The sequence below is a fragment of the Pelobates fuscus genome, chromosome 6 (genome assembly GCF_036172605.1).
Source record: "Pelobates fuscus isolate aPelFus1 chromosome 6, aPelFus1.pri, whole genome shotgun sequence".
Lineage (NCBI taxonomy): Eukaryota > Metazoa > Chordata > Amphibia > Anura > Pelobatidae > Pelobates > Pelobates fuscus.
Window position 1 is genome coordinate 213881571 of NC_086322.1, and position 20081 is coordinate 213901651.

Here is a 20081-nt window from a genome sequence, read left to right on the forward strand (position 1 = left end):
GGGGGGTCGTCTCCCCTCTTTGGGTGGGCTAGGGATGTTCCACTGTGCTGGTTACAATATTTACTGTATGCATTTGGTTTTCTCTCTCTCCCTTTTTTCCTTGAGGGCAGTTGAATGGGGGGATGATGTTTTATTTTTATGGGTGGCGGTGTTATCGGAGGGAGGGGGGATCGGGGCCACTTCTTCGCCCAGCGGCCGGCACAGAACAGGTCACGGAACTCCCGCGTGTTGCGGCATTGACTCCCCCTGTGGAAATGTCTTTTTTTGGTACCCACGATTGAATGGGGGGTGGGGGCGGCGGTTACCCGGATTTATTTATTAATTTGTATGCATTATAATGTGTTTATGTTGGTGCAGCGATAGCGCTTCAACTTGGATCGCATAGACGACAGTTGGATTCGAGGAGAGTGTGGGAAGGAGGGTTGCGGCCTACGCTGGGGTGGGTCGCCTGAGCTTGCTCAGTCAGCTCGGCTCGGTCCTAAGCGGTACCCTCCACCAGGCCAGCTGGGGAGGGCTACCTGGCAGAATCCCTTATAATCGGATCCTGGATCGGGGAATATTGGGTAGACGCGGCGGGGGGCCGGTATCTGGAGCCCTTTCTAGCATCCGCCCGAGGGCGGGGGGAGGGGACCGGAGTAGCTCGACTGTACTGAGGACCCCTTCAATAGTTGGTGTAGTGTGTTCCTGATCCCTCTTACCCCATGGCTCTCAAGTGCACGGCTCACTGTTAGAGGATAGCCCCTGGGGAAGCCCCTACAGACCGGTGGCCGTGAAGCCCCGCGTCATTGGGAAGTTAAGCTCTCCTAACGTGTTTGCTTGTTAAGTACTAAGGTGTATTGAAGACCGGTTTATTTTTCATGTTCCTAACAACACCATGTTGTGTGTTGATTCCCCTTAATTAATTTAAAAAAAAAAATTATATAAAAAAAAAAAAACAACAAACAAAAACAAAAACAAAAAAAAAAGGGGGGGAAAAAAAGAGGGTTTGAAGAAAAGGGGAAAAAAAAGAATAATAAAAAAAAAAAGTTATAGATATATTGTGAATTGCATTTGACAATCTGTTTTCAGTTATGAGGATATGTACCTTGATAGATCTTCCATAGCTGCCCTATGTACTCTGTGCAGGGGCACAGGCTATAATGTTTTTTTTTTTTCTTACGTTGATTCCATTGGCACTCTAGTAGTGCCTTTATTGGCTGGTCCATGTCCCCAACGCCCCAGGGATCTCTTGTCGTTCCGGGGATGTCGGGACATCTACCCCAACTACGCCTGGCGATGGGTAAGACCAGGCGATACATGTACATACTGTTTGGTTTCTTTCTTTTTCTATCCTTTATTCTTTTTATGCCCTTATGGATTTGGTATGCTAGGGTTGGCATTTAGTTTGACAGGCAGGGTAGGCAGTGATTCGGCATAGCTTAGCCAAGGTACATCAGAGAAGCTGGTTGTCAATGAAAAGGTACTGCAGGAGGTGATGTTCATGGAGAGGCAGAGATGTGTTAGTGAGGTTAACAATAGAACAGAGGTCGAGGAGATGAGGTCTAAAGCTTGATGGGTAGGGGAATCGGACCACTATTTTATGCCCTTACTCCCGTCTTAAATTAAGCTTAAATACAGAGATATCCTACAGGTTAACGCATGCCTGTGAAACTATTATCCCTTAATGTTAAAGGCCTAAACGCCCCTAAAAAAAGACGGCTCATGTTTCGGGAATTAAAACGTATGAACCTCGATATTGCCTTCCTGCAGTTGTCGAAATCGGCACTTGTCGAAATCGGCGAAGTTCGCCCTTAAGGATCACTTATACAGAACCACATATTGTCAGGGTACCTGAGGCCTCTACCTCTAAGGGAGGTAGAGACTTGGTGGTGTATCCGTCCAGGCGAGCTGTCTCCTCCGTTCCTCGCGGTTCATCCAGTCACTTAAACACCGGCCGCGAGGAATCCACGTCCTTTTCTAGCAGGACGCTCAATACGTGACGTCATGACGCTAGCACGAGCAATCTGTCACTCAAGTGTCCGTTATCCAATCGGTACTTTTCAGAGGCGTGATTTCCATCCAGAACCAGGGTATTTAAGCTTACTCCTTACTTCAGCTCATTGCCCTGTCGTGGTTCTAGCTTGTCTAGTCACTCAGTGCTCTGGTATTCTAGTTTGCTCTTTTGGTTTTGACTCGGCTCGTTGTACTACCCTGTTTCTCTGTTATCCCTTGACCCGGCTTGTCTCTCGCTTATCTGTCTTCTCGTTCCCTCGACCTCGGCTTGCCTCTGACTATTCTTTACTCTCGGTACGTTAGTCCGGCCATTCTAAGGCCCGGTATACGTACCTTTCCACTCTTTGTACTCTGCGTGTTGGATCCCTGTCCCGATCCTGACATTACGACAGGGCCAATGGATCCTGCAGGTACAAACAGTCAGCTTGGTTCTTCGGATCCCAGGTTTGACGCCATGGAACATAGGATGGATCAGATGGCTTTGGCACTACAGGCACTTTTGTCTCGTGCTAGTAATCCACCTGAGGAGACACGTACTCCTTCTATCTCTCCTGCAGTCTCAGGTCTAGAGGTAGCCACTGTAGGTGCTTCTTCCCGTATTATCCCACCAGTACGTTATGGCGGGTCACCGGAGAAGTGTCGTGGCTTTCTAAACCAGATTAGCATCCATTTCGAACTACAACCCCGCTCTTATCCTACAGATAGAGCAAAGGTTGGATTTATTATTACTCTGCTCATTGAAAAAGCTTTGAGATGGGCCAATCCTTTATGGGAGAATGATAATCCACTCGTCTATAATTATAATGCCTTTGTAGCTGCGTTTAGAAGAACTTTTGACCCTCCTGGCAGAAAGGTCAATGCAGCTAGATTAATGTTGCGCCTTAAACAGGACAATCGAACACTTGTGGATTATGCACTAGAGTTCAGATCCTTGGCGGCAGAAGTTAAGTGGAACGAACAGGCTTATATAGATGTGTTTCTGAATGGGTTATCAGATGTAATTCTTGACGAGGTCGCTACTAGAGAACTCCCTGAAAATTTGGAGGATTTAATTTCTTTTATATCTCGTATTGATGAACGCTTAAGAGAGAGGCAGAACACTCGAGATAGGACCCGTAGACCCTCCTTTAAACTAGCGCCTACCTTTCAAATCTCTGAGTTCGAAGACTTACGTATTCCTGAACCTATGCAGATAGGCAGTACTCATCTCACTGAAAGGGAGAGACAGTACAGGAGAAGGGAGGGTTTATGTATGTATTGTGGAGTCAGGGGTCATTTACGCCTAAATTGTCCCAATCGTTCGGGAAACGCTCGCACCTAAGTTCCTCTAGAGGACAGGCCTTGGGTGTTTCTACTTTGTCCTCTATTCACAACTACAAGGAGCTCAGGCTTGTGTTACCCGTTTCTTTAAAGTGGGAGAAGGGAGTAGTTAAGACTATGGCACTAATCGATTCTGGAGCTGCTGAGAGCTTTATAGATCAGGGTTTTGCTGCCAAGCATGCTATTCCATCCCAGTTAAAAGAGACACCTCTGGCTGTTGAGGCCATCGATGGTAGACCGTTACTTGAGCCTGTTATTTTTCATGAGACCATACCGATTAACTTGACTGTTGGCATCCTGCATAAAGAGGATATATCCTTGATGCTCATTTCTTCTCCGTCTATTCCCATAGTTCTGGGGTACTCCTGGCTGAGGAGACACAACCCTATTATTAATTGGGAATCAGGGGAGATAGTTTCATGGGGAGAGAATTGTCAAGAAAAATGCTTGCGGAAGGTCTTACCTCTTGGATTAACTAATACATCGAATACCTCTGACAATCCTACAGAGACACAAATTCCGCCTCAGTATCTAGATTTAAAGGCAGTATTTGACAAAAAGAAAGCCGATACCTTACCCCCACACAGGTCCTTTGATTGCAAAATTAACCTACTCCCTGGTACCATGCCTCCCAGAGGTCATGTATACCCATTATCTATAAAGGAGAACTCAGTCCTAGAGGAATATATTCACGAGAATTTAGACAAGGGATTCATCAGGAGGTCCTCCTCCCCTGCCGGGGCTGGATTTTTTTTTGTTAAAAAGAAAGATGGTTCTTTGAGACCTTGTATTGATTATCGAGGCCTGAATAAGATAACCATTAAAAATGCCTACCCGATTCCCTTGATCACCGAACTCTTCGATCGTTTGAAGGGCTCTACAATTTTCACCAAGTTAGACCTCAGAGGGGCATATAACTTGGTGAGAATCCAGCAGGGACATGAGTGGATGACGGCATTCAATACTCGATATGGCCACTATGAATATACCGTCATGCCTTTTGGGTTATGCAATGCACCAGCAGTATTCCAAGATCTGATTAATGAGGTTCTTAGGGAATTTCAGCAAGAGTGCGTCATTGTATACCTAGATGATATACTCATTCATTCTAGTGACATTGAGATTCATCACAAACAAGTCAGGAGGGTTTTGCACAAGCTTCTCCAGCATGGCTTGTACTGCAAGTTGGAGAAATGTAGCTTTGATCAAACCCAGGTAACCTTTCTCGGCTATGTGATCTCTGGGGAGGGATTTAAGATGGATCCGGATAAGCTCCAATCCATTCTAGAGTGGCCTTTACCCACAGGTCTTAAAGCCATACAGAGATTTATTGGTTTTTCCAATTATTATAGGCGCTTTATTAAGGGCTATTCTTCCATTATTGCACCTATCACTAACATGACCAAACAGGGGGCTGACACTAAGAATTGGACTACTGAAGCTCTCCTTGCGTTCAAGACTCTCAAGGAGCTTTTCGCTTCCGCTCCAATTTTAGTTCACCCTGACACTTCTCTGCCATTTTTGCTCGAGGTAGACGCATCAGAGACTGGTTTAGGTGCTGTTCTATCTCAAAGGTTGGGTGTTGATAAACCATTACATCCATGTGGATTTTTCTCTAAAAAATTGACCGGTACTGAAAGCAGGTATGACATTGGTGACAGAGAATTACTAGCGGTTATCAAGGCTTTGAAAGAATGGAGACATTTATTGGAAGGTACATTACATCCTGTTACCATCCTGACAGACCACAAAAACTTGTCTTATATCGGAGAGGCCAAGCGTCTGTCCTCCAGGCAGGCTCGTTGGTCGTTGTTTCTTACCCATTTCAATTACGTTCTGACTTACAGACCTGGGTCAAAGAATTCTAAAGCCGATGCGCTATCTCGCCAATATGAACCCTCTGCTTCAGTTGAACCACTTTTGTCTTCCATTGTACCCAAATGCAATATTATTGCTAATACCAGCCTCAAAATTCATTCCCCGCTACTTGACCAGATCTTGAAGTCACAACATCTAGCTCCCGGAAACACTCCTGAGGGAAGAAACTTTGTTCCTCCTGAACTTCAACTGGAGCTCTTACAATGTTTTCATGAAAGTAAAATAGCTGGTCATCCTGGTATTCGCAAGACGTACTCTCTGATATCCAAGGATTTCTGGTGGCCTTCACTTCGTAAGGATATTGAGGAGTTCGTCGCAGCTTGTGAGACTTGTGCCAAGACTAAACTATCTCATGCATCCCCATGTGGCCTGTTACACCCCTTGGACATTCCTGAGAAACCTTGGTCCTGTTTGTCCATTGACTTTATCGTTGATTTGCCTGCTTCCAAAAGACAGACTGTTATTCTCACGGTGGTGGATAGATTTACCAAGATGGCCCATTTCGTGCCATTACCTAAACTTCCGACTTCCCCTGAATTGGCGGAGATTTTTGCGAGAGAAGTTTTTCGCCTACATGGGATCCCTTCAGAGATTGTTTCTGATAGAGGTTCTCAATTTGTCTCACGTTTCTGGAGATCCTTTTGTTCTCAAATGGGCATCAAATTGAACTTTTCCTCTGCCTATCACCCTCAGTCTAACGGAGCTGCTGAACGTACTAATCAAAAGATCGAACAGTATCTGCGTTGCTTTGTTTCCGAACACCAGGACGATTGGGTCGGTCTGATTCCTTGGGCGGAGTTCGCACACAATAACCTTGTTTGCGATTCAACTCGCTCTAGCCCTTTCTTCATGAACTATGGCTTTCATCCTTCGATTTTTCCTTCGGTTTCCTCTTCTCAGGGGATACCGTCGGTTGATGATCATGTCGCCAACCTGAAGAAATTATGGGATCAAACTCGACAAATTCTATTACATAGTTCCTCGCTGTTCAAGAAACACGCTGACAAACATCGAAGAGCGGCTCCTGTTTTTGTTCCTGGGGATAGGGTATGGTTGAGTACTAAGAATATTCGCCTAAAAGTTCCGTCCATGAAATTTGCTCCTCGTTACATAGGTCCTTACAGGGTTCTCACTCGTATCAATCCGGTTGCGTATCGCCTTGCTCTGCCACCTGCCTTACGCATTCCTAACTCTTTTCATGTCTCCTTGTTGAAACCCCTCATTTGCAACAAATTCTCCTCTAAGGTCTCCTCGCCTCGTCCTGTTCAGGTGGAGGGTCGGGAGGAGTACGAGGTCAGCTCCATCATTGACTCCAGAATTTCAAGGGGAAAATTGCAATATCTGGTCAACTGGAGGGGATATGGTCCTGAGGAGAGGAGTTGGGTACCTCAGGAGGACGTCCATGCTTCTCGCCTTCGCAGAGCATTTCACCTTCGCTTCCCATCTCGCCCCGGTTCATTCCGCCCGGTGGGCGTATCTGAGAGGGGGGGTACTGTCAGGGTACCTGAGGCCTCTACCTCTAAGGGAGGTAGAGACTTGGTGGTGTATCCGTCCAGGCGAGCTGTCTCCTCCGTTCCTCGCGGTTCATCCAGTCACTTAAACACCGGCCGCGAGGAATCCACGTCCTTTTCTAGCAGGACGCTCAATACGTGACGTCATGACGCTAGCACGAGCAATCTGTCACTCAAGTGTCCGTTATCCAATCGGTACTTTTCAGAGGCGTGATTTCCATCCAGAACCAGGGTATTTAAGCTTACTCCTTACTTCAGCTCATTGCCCTGTCGTGGTTCTAGCTTGTCTAGTCACTCAGTGCTCTGGTATTCTAGTTTGCTCTTTTGGTTTTGACTCGGCTCGTTGTACTACCCTGTTTCTCTGTTATCCCTTGACCCGGCTTGTCTCTCGCTTATCTGTCTTCTCGTTCCCTCGACCTCGGCTTGCCTCTGACTATTCTTTACTCTCGGTACGTTAGTCCGGCCATTCTAAGGCCCGGTATACGTACCTTTCCACTCTTTGTACTCTGCGTGTTGGATCCCTGTCCCGATCCTGACACATATGAGGCTATAGCCCTCAATAAGAGGAATGGTGTCGCCATCCTCGTGCATCATAGATGCCCGTTCAGGGTCAGCGCGGTTAGTGCTTGTCAGGGTACCTGCTGTCTCTACCTCTGTGGAGGTGAGACACTTGGACGATCTTCCTCGCAAAAGGGTTGAATCACTCGTTCCTTCGCGGTTCCCTCGGTCGTTTACACGCCGGCCGCGAGGGATCCACTTCCTTTTATGACGCGGCGTTCAGTAGCCGACGTCATGACGACATCCCAACCCGATCTGTCAATCAAGCCCCAAGCACGAATGAGGATTCGTCGGGGGCGTGATTACCTGTTTAGAATCAGGGTATAAAAGAGGGCTTTCTACGTTTGTTCATTGCCCTGTCGTGGTTCTAGCTTGTCTAGTCACTCAGTGCTCTTGTATGCTGTTAGTTTCTTTGGTTTTGACCCGGCTTGTCTGTTCTACCTCGTTTACCTCTATTACCCTTTGACTCGGCTTGTCTCTCGTTTACCTGCTCTCTCGTTCCCTCGACCTCGGCTTGTCTCTAGACCATTCTTTACTACTACTTACGTTAGTCCGGCCATTCTAAGGTCCGGTATACGTACCCTGTACCTGTTTGTACTCTGCGTGTTGGATCCCTGTCCCGATCCTGACATTACGACAGGGCCATGGATCCTGCAGGTACAAACACTCAGGTTGGTTCTTCCGATTCTAGATTTGATGCCATGGATCACAGAATGGACCAGATGGCTCTAGCGCTGCAAGCTTTATTATCTCGATCTAGTAATCCACCGGAGGAGATGCGAGCTACGTCCATCTCTCCTGTAAGTTCAGGTCTAGAAGTAGCCACTGTAGGTGCTTCTTCCCGTATTACACCTCCTGTACGTTATGGTGGTTCTCCGGAGAAGTGCCGTGGTTTCTTAAACCAAATTGGTATTCATTTTGAATTACAACCTCGCTCTTACCCTACAGATAGGGCAAAGGTTGGATTCATTATCACACTCCTCATTGATAAGGCTCTGAGATGGGCCAAACCTCTGTGGGAGAATGAGAATCCGTTAGTCTATAATTATAATGCCTTTGTCGCTGCTTTTAGAAGAACTTTTGACCCTCCAGGTAGAAAGGTCAATGCAGCTAGATTACTATTGCGCCTTAGACAAGATAACCAAACCCTTGTGGATTATGCACTAGAGTTCAGGTCTTTGGCGGCAGAAGTTAAGTGGAATGAACAGGCCTATATAGACGTATTTGTAAACGGATTATCTGATGTAATCCTAGACGAGGTGGCCACTAGAGAGCTCCCTGAAAATTTGGAGGATTTAATTTCTTTTATTTCTCGTATTGACAAACGTTTAAGAGAGAGACAGAACACTCGTGATAATATTCGTAGATCTTCCTTTAAACTAGCGCCTTCATTTCAAAGTCCTCAAACCACTATCCCAGTTTTTTCTGAACCTATGCAAATAGGCAATACTCGCCTCTCAGAAGAGGAGAGACAGTACAGAAGAAAGGAGGGATTGTGTATGTATTGTGGAGTAAGAGGGCACCTTCGCCTAAATTGTCCTAATCGTCCGGGAAACGCTCGCACCTAAGTTTCTCTAGAGGACAGGCCTTGGGTGTTTCTATTTTGTCCTCTATACACAATTATAAAGATCACAGGCTTCTACTACCGGTTTCTTTAGCATGGGAGAAGGGAGTAATAAAGACTATGGCATTGATAGACTCCGGAGCTGCTGAGAGCTTTATCGACCAAGTTTTTGTCTCTAAACACTCTATCCCATCTCAGCTAAGAGATACTCCCTTGGCCGTTGAGGCCAAAGATGGTAGACCATTATCTGAACCTGTGATTTCTCATGAGACTATACCTGTTATTTTGACTGTTGGTATCTTACACGAGGAGGATATATCCCTTATGCTTATCTCTTCCCCTTCTGTTCCTATAGTTCTGGGGTATCCATGGTTAAAGAAACATAACCCTATTATTGATTGGGAGCTAGGGGAGATAACTTCATGGGGTCAGGGTTGCCAGGACAGGTGTTTACAGAAAGTCTCACCACTTTGCGTAGGTAATACACCGGTTAACTCCACCCAGTCTACAGACTCACAAATACCGTCTCGATACATAGATTTAAAGGCAGTCTTTGACAAGAAGAATGCGGATACTTTACCTCCACACAGGTCCTTTGATTGCAAGATTAATCTCCTACCTGGTACTATGCCTCCGAGGGGCAATGTATATCCTTTATCCACTAAGGAGAACTTAGTCTTAGAGGAGTATATCCGTGAGAATCTAGACAAGGGATTCATTAGGAGATCATCCTCGCCTGCCGGGGCCGGTTTTTTTTTTGTGAATAAAAAGGATGGCACGTTAAGGCCTTGCATTGATTACCGAGGTTTGAATAAAATAACTATCAGAAATGCATACCCAATTCCCTTGATTACTGAGCTCTTTGATCGTTTAAAGGGTTCCAAGATTTTCACCAAGTTAGATCTCAGAGGGGCGTATAACTTGATGAGAATTCAGCAGGGAGACGAGTGGAAAACAGCGTTCAACACTCGATATGGGCACTATGAGTACACGGTAATGCCTTTTGGGCTCTGTAATGCACCGGCAGTATTTCAGGATCTGATCAATGAAGTTCTTAGGGAATTTCAACAGGATTGTGTTATTGTATATTTAGATGATATACTAATACACTCTAGAGAAATTGAGACCCACCACAGACAAGTCAGAAGGGTATTGCGCAAACTCCTACAACATGGATTGTACTGCAAATTGGAGAAATGTAGTTTTGATCAATCTCAGATAAACTTTCTTGGTTACGTGATTTCTGGGGAAGGCTTTAAAATGGATCCGGATAAACTTCAGTCTATTTTAGATTGGCCATTACCTAGGGGTCTCAAGGCCATTCAGAGGTTTATTGGATTCTCCAATTATTATAGGCGTTTCACTAAAGGATACTCTTCCATTATTGCTCCTATTACCAATATGACCAGACAGGGGGCTGACACTAAGAATTGGTCTACTGAAGCTCTCGTTGCCTTCAAGACACTTATGGAACTTTTTGCTTCTGCACCAATTTTAGTTCACCCCGATACAACTTTACCTTTCCTACTCGAGGTAGACGCCTCAGAGACAGGTATAGGTGCCATCTTGTCTCAAAGGTTAGGCGTGGATAAACCATTACATCCATGTGGTTTTTTTTCCAAGAAACTATCTGGGACTGAAAGCAGATATGATATTGGTGACAGGGAACTACTAGCTGTTATCATGGCCTTAAAGGAGTGGAGACATTTATTGGAGGGGACCTTGCATCCTGTTACTATTCTGACGGATCACAAGAACTTGTCTTATATTGGGGAGGCCAAGCGCTTATCCGCCAGACAAGCTCGTTGGTCCTTGTTCCTCACCCATTTCAATTACGTGCTCACTTATAGACCTGGTTCTAAGAATTCTAAGGCCGATGCTTTGTCTCGCCAACATGAACCTTCTACTATATCTGAGACGGTTTTCTCTTCTATAGTTCCCAAGTGCAATATTATCGCCAACACTAGCCTCAGGATTCATTCTCCATTGCTTGCCGAGATTATGAAGCTACAACATCTGGCTCCTAGACAGAGTCCTGAGTCACGGCATTTTGTCCCTGCTGAACTCCAACTAGAACTGCTACAATGCTTTCACAATAGTAAGGTGGCTGGTCATCCTGGCATTCGTAAGACATGCTCCTTAATAGCCAAAGATTTCTGGTGGCCCACCTTACGTAAAGATATTAGGGATTTCGTCGAAGCATGTGAGGTCTGTATGAAGACTAAACGACCTCAGACGCTTCCATGTGGGCTTTTGCATCCCTTGGAAATTCCCGAGAAACCATGGACCTGTTTGGCTATGGACTTCATTGTCGATTTACCTGTTTCTAAAAAACAGACTGTGATTCTCACGGTGGTTGACAGGTTTACTAAGATGGCTCATTTCGTGCCCTTACCTAAACTTCCATCTTCTCCTGAATTGGCTGAGATATTCGCTAAAGAGATATTTCGTTTACATGGGATACCTTCCGAAATAGTTTCTGATAGAGGTCCCCAATTTGTTTCCCGTTTTTGGAAGTCATTCTGCTCTCAAATGGGTATCAAATTGAATTTCTCTTCTGCCTATCATCCCCAGTCTAACGGAGCTGCTGAACGCACTAATCAAAAGATCGAACAATATTTGCGTTGTTTCGTCTCCGAACACCAGGACGATTGGGTTGGTCTGATTCCTTGGGCAGAGTTCGCACACAACAATCTCGTTTGTGATTCTACTCGTTCTAGCCCCTTTTTCATGAATTATGGCTTTCATCCCTCCATTCTTCCCTCGGTTTCTCCTTCCCAAGGAGTACCGTCGGTTGATGTTCATGTTGCCAATCTGAGGAAGTTGTGGGATCAGACTCGACAAATTCTTCTGCATAATTCCATGTTGTTCAAGAAACACGCTGATAAACATAGAAGGGCGGCTCCAGTCTTTGTTCCAGGGGACAGGGTATGGTTGAGTACCAAAAACATTCGCTTGAAGGTTCCTTCTATGAAATTCGCTCCTCGTTACATTGGACCTTACAGGGTCCTGACTCGAATTAACCCAGTTGCGTATCGTCTGGCTCTTCCATCTGCCTTACGCATTCCTAACTCCTTTCATGTTTCCTTGTTAAAACCCCTAATATGTAACAAGTTTTCCTCCACTGCATCCGCTCCTCGCTCTGTTCAGGTTGAGGGACAAGAGGAGTATGAAATCAATTCCATCATCGATTCTCGTATCTCCCAGGGGAAGTTACAATATCTGGTTGATTGGAAGGGATATGGTCCTGAGGAGAGGTCTTGGATACCTCAGGAGGATGTGCATGCGCCTCGCCTCCGCAGGGCTTTTCACTCCCGTTTTCCATCTCGTCCCGGTTCCTTCCGCCCGGTGGGCGTTTCTGAGGGGGGGGTACTGTCAGGGTACCTGCTGTCTCTACCTCTGTGGAGGTGAGACACTTGGACGATCTTCCTCGCAAATTGGTTGAATCACTCGTTCCTCGCGGTTCCCTCGGTCGTTTACACGCCAGCCTAGAGGGATCCACTTCCTTTTATGACGCGGCGTTCAGTAGCCGACGTCATGACGACATCCCAACCCGATCTGTCAATCAAGCCCCAAGCACGAATGAGGATTCGTCGGGGGCGTGATTACCTGTTTAGAATCAGGGTATAAAAGAGGGCTTTCTACGTTTGTTCATTGCCCTGTCGTAGTTCTAGCTTGTCTAGTCACTCAGTGCTCTTGTATGCTGTTAGTTTCTTTGGTTTTGACCCGGCTTGTCTGTTCTACCTCGTTTACCTCTATTACCCTTTGACTCGGCTTGTCTCTCGTTTACCTGCTCTCTCGTTCCCTCGACCTCGGCTTGTCTCTAGACCATTCTTTACTACTACTTACGTTAGTCCGGCCATTCTAAGGTCCGGTATACGTACCCTGTACCTGTTTGTACTCTGCGTGTTGGATCCCTGTCCCGATCCTGACAGTGCTGACCCGGGTGGGCGCTACGTGTTACTGTCGGGGTCCTTGCATTCTCAGGCTATGCATTTCCTCAACATATACGCTCCTAACGATCCGTCCAGCACATTCTGGACGGAGTTGACGCACATAGTGCACACGCTGCCACACGGCATAGTTGTTGTAGGGGAGGATTTTAATGCTGCTCCGTCCCCGGCGATAGATAGGGGGCCATGTAGGGGAGTCCCGCGGTCACATAGGAGAGGGGGGCAAGACAAATTACTGCACGCATTCATGCAACAATCAGGTCTGATAGACATATGGAGGGCTCAGCATCCTGATGTTATAGACTATACGTTTTATTCGGCGCCACACGATACATATTCAAGAATATACTTTTTTCGGGTCAACTCGCTGGCTATTCCCAAGGTTTCGGACTCTGGGGTGGGATCCATAGCCTGGTCAGATCACGCAGATGTCACCCTTACCTTAGACAAGTTGAGCGTCGCTTCCCCTTGGTCCTGGAAGCTTAATAGGTCCTTACTTCAAGACCCAGAAATCGTCGATATCATTAGGAAGGAACTTAAGGACTACTTTATCAGGGAAGCGGAGACAGGGATCTCGAAAGCCATGGTATGGGCAGCTCATAAGACGGTTATTAGGGGGGTCCTGATTAGAGAAGCGACACGGAAGAAACGACGCAAGTCTCAACTATTAACGGCGGAACAACGGCATAAGTCAGACCCTTCACCCACTAACTTAATGGCGGTGCAAAACGCACGGAATTCAATTAGGGAAACACTCCAGGATGACACCGCGAGAGCTATCATATGGTCCAAGCGAACCTACTACGAGAAAGCGAACAAGATGGACACATTGTTGGCACGATCCCTTCGGCCGCGACAAAGGGGCACACATATCACGAGGATTAAAAATGCAGCGGGAGCATACCAGACGAACCCCACAGAGATAGCTAGGGTGTTTACGGATTACTATACTAAGCTTTACAACCATACTACTGATGGTATCGTGGACACAGGACAGGAATTGGATGAGGTACGGGCGTTCCTCTCTCGGTCGCATCTCCCCAAGTTAGATGTTGCTGCCTCGGCGGCCCTGGGACACCCCATTACAGTTGAAATAGATGCGGCGATTTCCGCCTTGAAAAGCAACAAGGCGCCGGGTCCCGATGGTTTCGACGGAAGCTATTATAAAACCTTCCGAGAGGAACTCCTACCCCACATGGAACCCTGGTTCAACGATTTGATGGATGGGGGGAAGCCTGATAGGGAGATGTCTTTAGCGAATATCGTTCTATTACTTAAGCCAGGTAAAGACGACTCGGCCCCGGAGAACTTTCGCCCCATCTCTTTAATTAATCACGACTCCAAAATTTTGGCTAAAATTCTCGCAGGCAGGTTGAACCCAATCCTTACAGGCCTGATACACCCGGATCAGGTGGGCTTTGTACCGGGCAGACAACTGTTTGAGAACACGAGACGCAATATAGACCTTATCGGGAGACAGGTTACGAAGGGCACCCCGACATTGATGCTGTCACTTGATGCCGAAAAGGCATTCGACAGGGTCAAATGGCCTTATTTATTCGAAGTCTTACATCACTTCGGCATGCCGGCCAGGTTCGTAACGACTGTTCAGGCTATGTACTCCAACGTTAGGGCACAGATTCAGATCTCAGGAGCGAGAATTACACTGTTTCATTTGAGCAACGGCACGAGACAAGGATGCCCCCTCTCGCCGCTGCTGTTTGTCCTCTCGCTCGAACCCCTCATGCAAGCTATACGGGACGCCCCAGATATCAACGGTGTTACAGTAGGGGACACGCAATATGTTGTTTCGGGATTCGCGGACGATGTATTGCTGACGCTCACAGATCCGAGGGCTTCAATGGCAGCTCTGACCGGGATTCTGGCAGAATACGGCGAGGTAGCTGGCTATAAAGTCAATTTATGCAAATCAAGCGCGATCCCCATAGGTATGACCGAAGTCGAGGCATCGAATATAGGAAGGACTTATCACATCCGATTGGAGAGGGACCAGATCAAATACTTGGGCGTTTGGTTGACAGCAGACCCCTCCCGACTATATCAGCAAAATTACACCCCGTTGATTAGACAGTTGATAAACGATATGGAGAACTGGACTGACAAGCCGATTTCGTGGATCGGACGAATACATACAGTGAAAATGAATGTGCTGCCAAGGATACTCTTCTTATTCCAGGCGCTTCCGGTACATGTGACTAAGTCTAATTTGGGTCCGCTTCAACAGGCTATAGGTAAGTTTATCTGGCAGAATAGAAGGCATAGGATCTCTCGAAACATCCTCTATAGAGCTAGGGATAGAGGAGGCCTGGGCCTTCCAAACCTTTATTATTATTACGCGGCGGCCCAATTGGCATAAATTGCATTATGGCACTCACCCCCGGATAAGAGGAGATGGGTGGATCTGGAATCCTCCATGATGGGCCCGGATATGCCCCAGTTCCTTATGTATACCCCTAAAGAACAGAGACCTATTGATCAGGTGGTATGCCCAGCAATACGCAACTCCCTTAAGATTTTGGAAGCCGCCGCCGCCGTCAAGTATGGTCTGACTTCAGCTCTGTCGCCCATGACCCCATTCTTACGAAACAAGGCATTTGCGCCGGGCATGCACCCCCGGGACTTCAAAGGTATAGAGGGCACGGGGATGCAAAGACTGTGCGAGATGTTTGACAACGGCTCCTTCATCACGTTTGATACGCTACAAAGCAGAGCTCCACTGCGCCCCTTTGATTATTTCCGGTATCTTCAGCTTAGGGATTTTGCCAGAGGCCCCCGGATCAAGGCGGCCGCGCTGACACAATTGACGTTTTTCGAAAAGATGTGTAAGAAGGGACAATTCCCAAGCGGCCTCATTTCCTGTTTGTACTCCCATTTGAGCACGCACACATTGGAATGGGGAGATCTCACATATGCGGATCAGTGGGAAGCAGACCTCAATGAGGTTTTGGAGGGGGTAGAATGGCAAGATATATGGGAGGCTGCTGCAAAATCTTCGGTGTGCGTTTCCTTGCAGGAACAGTCCTATAAGACGTTGTTCAGATGGTACACCACCCCAGTGAAACTGTGCCGAATGGGTGTATACCCGACGGACCTGTGCTGGAGAGGTTGTGGTCTTAAGGGAACATATATACACATGTGGTGGGACTGTCCGGAGGCACAAACCTATTGGAAACGGATTGCTGCTTTGCAGCAAGAAGTTTTTGACAGAGAGGTAAAATTGGACCCATGGGAGTATCTGTTGTCTAGGTCCCTGGATGGATGGACAAAAGCAGAACAAACCCTCGTCCAAAAAATAAACCTGGCGGCTAGGAGAGCTCTGGCGCAGGTGTGGCTGCAGAGGGAGACGCCTAACATAACGATGGTAAAACAGAAAATTAAAGATACTTTCCTGATGGATAAGCTGACGGCACAGGTCAGGGGGACACTGAAGAAATTTGATAGAATTTGGGACCCTTGGACAAATAGCACTGCGAACGTCTGAGATAGGTAGGGGGAGTCAGCTCTCCCGCACGCACATCTGGGGTCATCTCCGAAAGGCGGTGCACTATGTTAACTCAAAACGGCCATGGGGAGAATCGATACGGACTCTAGGGAGGGAGGGTGAGGTCAGTATAGTAGAATATTCAAGTCGCCCTCTTCTCGGGCAATATTCCTCGGACCAACCCCCCCCTTCCCCCCCCCCCCCATCCCCTTCTTCCCCTTTTTCTAAGTCGGGGCACTTCCTCTATTCTATCTTTCTCTTCCAATTCTTAAAATTTTTACTTTCGAGCCCGACCGCGCATGATGGAACTCACAGTGGGATGCGATAGGTTCATAGGGAAATGTTTTGCTCTTATACTACGCATAGCCGTATCATCCCTATTATTCTCTTTGTGCCTTTAGCGCGGTCCTCACTTATCATTTGTTATCTGTTTACTGTTTTATATATTATTAAAACCCAGGCGGGATATCCGAGCTTCTATAGAGCTGCGGTATACTCTAAGGATCGGATACATACTGGCACTTAGCAGTCTGTAGATATGGGATTTGGATTAACTAGGCTGTTAACTCATCTTGCTAAAGTAGTGTGTTATTACCACAATGTACTTGCCTGTTTGTTCAAACTAATAGATACTGTATGTGAACTGCTTGTGATGTCTTGTACTGGAATAAATAAATAAAAAAAATAAAAAAAAAAAGAAACAGTTAAAATGATTGTCCTGGAAATGCCATCCATTGGGACATCTAACTCTCCCCATCTCTGCAGTCCTTAAAAAACAAACTAAAAACACACTCCTTCAGAGAAGCCTATACCTAACCCTTAACTCCTCATTTCCTATAACCTTCCTCTGACATCTCCCACCTACTGTGATCCCTACTTCCAAATACCCTTCCATACTCAGGTACATTCAGATCACTTGATTCCCTCACTACCTTTTGTGTATTTGTTCCCCATCTCTGTAGATTGTAAGCTAGTTTTGGCAGGGCCCATGTTTTGTTAGAATGAATTATTTGTCTTGTTTCCTATCCTACAGCGCTTTCTTTAACACAATATAATAACTGTAATTGTAAAATGCATGCAGTGCCTTATCATTTCATATAATGGGATGATAATGTTTTATGATGACATAGGAGATAATGAAGAAATAAAATCTTTTTATGAATCTTTGGTATAAATTGTCAAACCTTATACTTTTTCTATAGAGGTGATAACAGGCAAATTACATCATGAATAAAAATAGTGAGAGCAGCTCATAAATACACAAACATTCCACCAGGAGTCGGTTGACGTGAATATAGCAAGGAGATTCACTAAACAGTGGAAAATAGATAATAAATCAAACCAAAAACTGGAATATCTGGAGCAGTGATAGATGCTAAAATAAATATACTTAACATATATAAGTCTGTGAATGTTAGTCCATATATTTGAAATAAAAGGTACTGTCCTTATATATTCCAAAGTGTCTCAGCTTACAATAATGTAGTTTGGAATACTCCTGCTATGGAGAAAAAATCACGAGATTCCAAGTAGCTGAAGAATAATATAGTATAATACTGTCTCTCTGATGGATAAAGTATATATACATATAATAAAATAGGTAAATGTCATTATATAACTTATGATGTGATGATGGATGATCCCGTGGATCTAGAATAGAGAAGATAGAGACATAGTGCTCTCTGCGAATAATTTTATTATTAAAATAAAGAAATAAAATACCCTCACAGGAATATATGCAAAAGTGATTCCCCGCAAGGAAGTTGGTCTAAGTCCGCATTAGAATCTCCTCATTACTCGGTTTCCTTGGAATGTGTATGCAGCCACTGTTAGATGTTGGCGTGCGTTCCACCGCAGACTCGGTTTGCGTTCCGCAGACCCGGTTTGCGTTCCGCAGACTCGGTTTGTGAAATGCTGCTTTACGTGTTTCGTGAAACAACCGTCCACTTCATCAGAGGTAAGCATCAAGGGGGTTTGGTATGGTTATATAGCTGCCGGTCATTTCTTGTATTAGGCTTTTAACCATTACATTACTATCAATACTTTCAATTTACTATATCTCACCTGGCAGTCCATATTTTCACATCTAATATCAATATCATGCTTCATAAAAATAAAACAGACATGAATCTATATACAACAATTTAAATAGAACACCATCATATTAAAACATCACAGTATGATAAAAACATGTATTTATATTAGTATATTACTTCAAAGTTGTGTCGATAGAAAAATAACACCATAAGAACGGACAGAAAAGTACATATAATATTTAAAAACAGTAAAAATCATTAAAATCATTAGGATCCTTAAACTTGTTGAAATACATCACTGCAGATCATTGACATTTTTACATATTTGTGTGATAAGTTGTACTCTTATAAAATGCCATTGTGGTACAATACTTTAAAAATGTTCATTGCTTGAATTATTTAAGCACCCGGTGACTTATCTGAATAACTAGAAAAAAGATGTATTGTGTCAAAAATTATTATGAAAGGATACATATGATATGGATACAACATCATTTACTTTGGTATCAAAGGGAGACAGACCACACAGAAAAATGTTTATACAGTGACTGCTGTACTCTGTCTGCCATTGGGTGAATCACTAACTTTGTGGAAAAGATACCATCAGATCGGTAATACACTGTCTGTAAGGATATCAGGACAAATGGGGAAATTCATTTTAGGAGAAAACAAGTTACTAGGAGCAGTGTCGATCGTCGGATTGGGCATATGTTGTTAATTCAGCTGGAGTTGTGAAAGAGCATTTGGACAGGTTTATCTACATGTAGACCGTGTAGAACTATTAATAGTGGTATGAATATAAATATACTTATAGTATGATAACCCGTAATCCTATTAGTGTGATCTGAGCAAACCTCTTCAGAAAGCCTAAAATGATAAAAATTGAAACTAAAAATCAAACATGGAAATACAATTAAAAAAATTATATATATATATATATATATATATATATATATATATAATTTTTTTAATTGTATTTCCATGTTTGATTTTTAGTTTCAATTTTTTATATATAAATAAAAATAAACAAATCATAAAATAATGTAAATCTAAATAAAATAAAAATGAAGAAAACTTAAAATAAATAGATAAAAAGTACAAATAAAAATAGGAATGAAAATAAAAAATAAAACTATATATATATATATATATATATATATATATATATATACAAAATCCATAAGAGAAGATGATTCTATGTAAATAATGCGTAGAAAAATATCACAACATTTATCTAAAAGTAAATGAGTTACATAGATAAAATATACTTGGACATCTTCAAGCCTAATTGAAGAAATCAACAACTGTTGCAGGGCCAATGGAAGAGTGGTGTAATTAGGATATTTACAAAAAAGCATTCAGTTCAAAGTCTATATTGAGACCTTTTGGTTCTAAAGTATTTAGCGAGCGTAAAGATCCATTTGGCTTGTGCTCTATCCAGCACCTTTTCCAGATCTCCTCCCCTCCAGTGTGGTTTGATTTGTTCAATTGCCATAAATCTTAGCCCTTTAGGATTTTTTGAGTGGTGTGTGCAGAAGTGTCTGGAGAGGTTGTGCGTGGGCAGGCCTTTTTTAATATTCCTTATGTGTTCCCCCAGGCGAGTCTTCAAGATCCTATTCGTTCTGCCTATATACGATTTATTGCAGGGCAGGGACACATGAATAGATAAATCACACCTATTGAAGTACAGCTTAGATGACCTTTCATTTTTCATTTGTTTTCCATATTGGTGTTTTGGAACTCTTTGGTAGATCTTTCTTGTTGTGG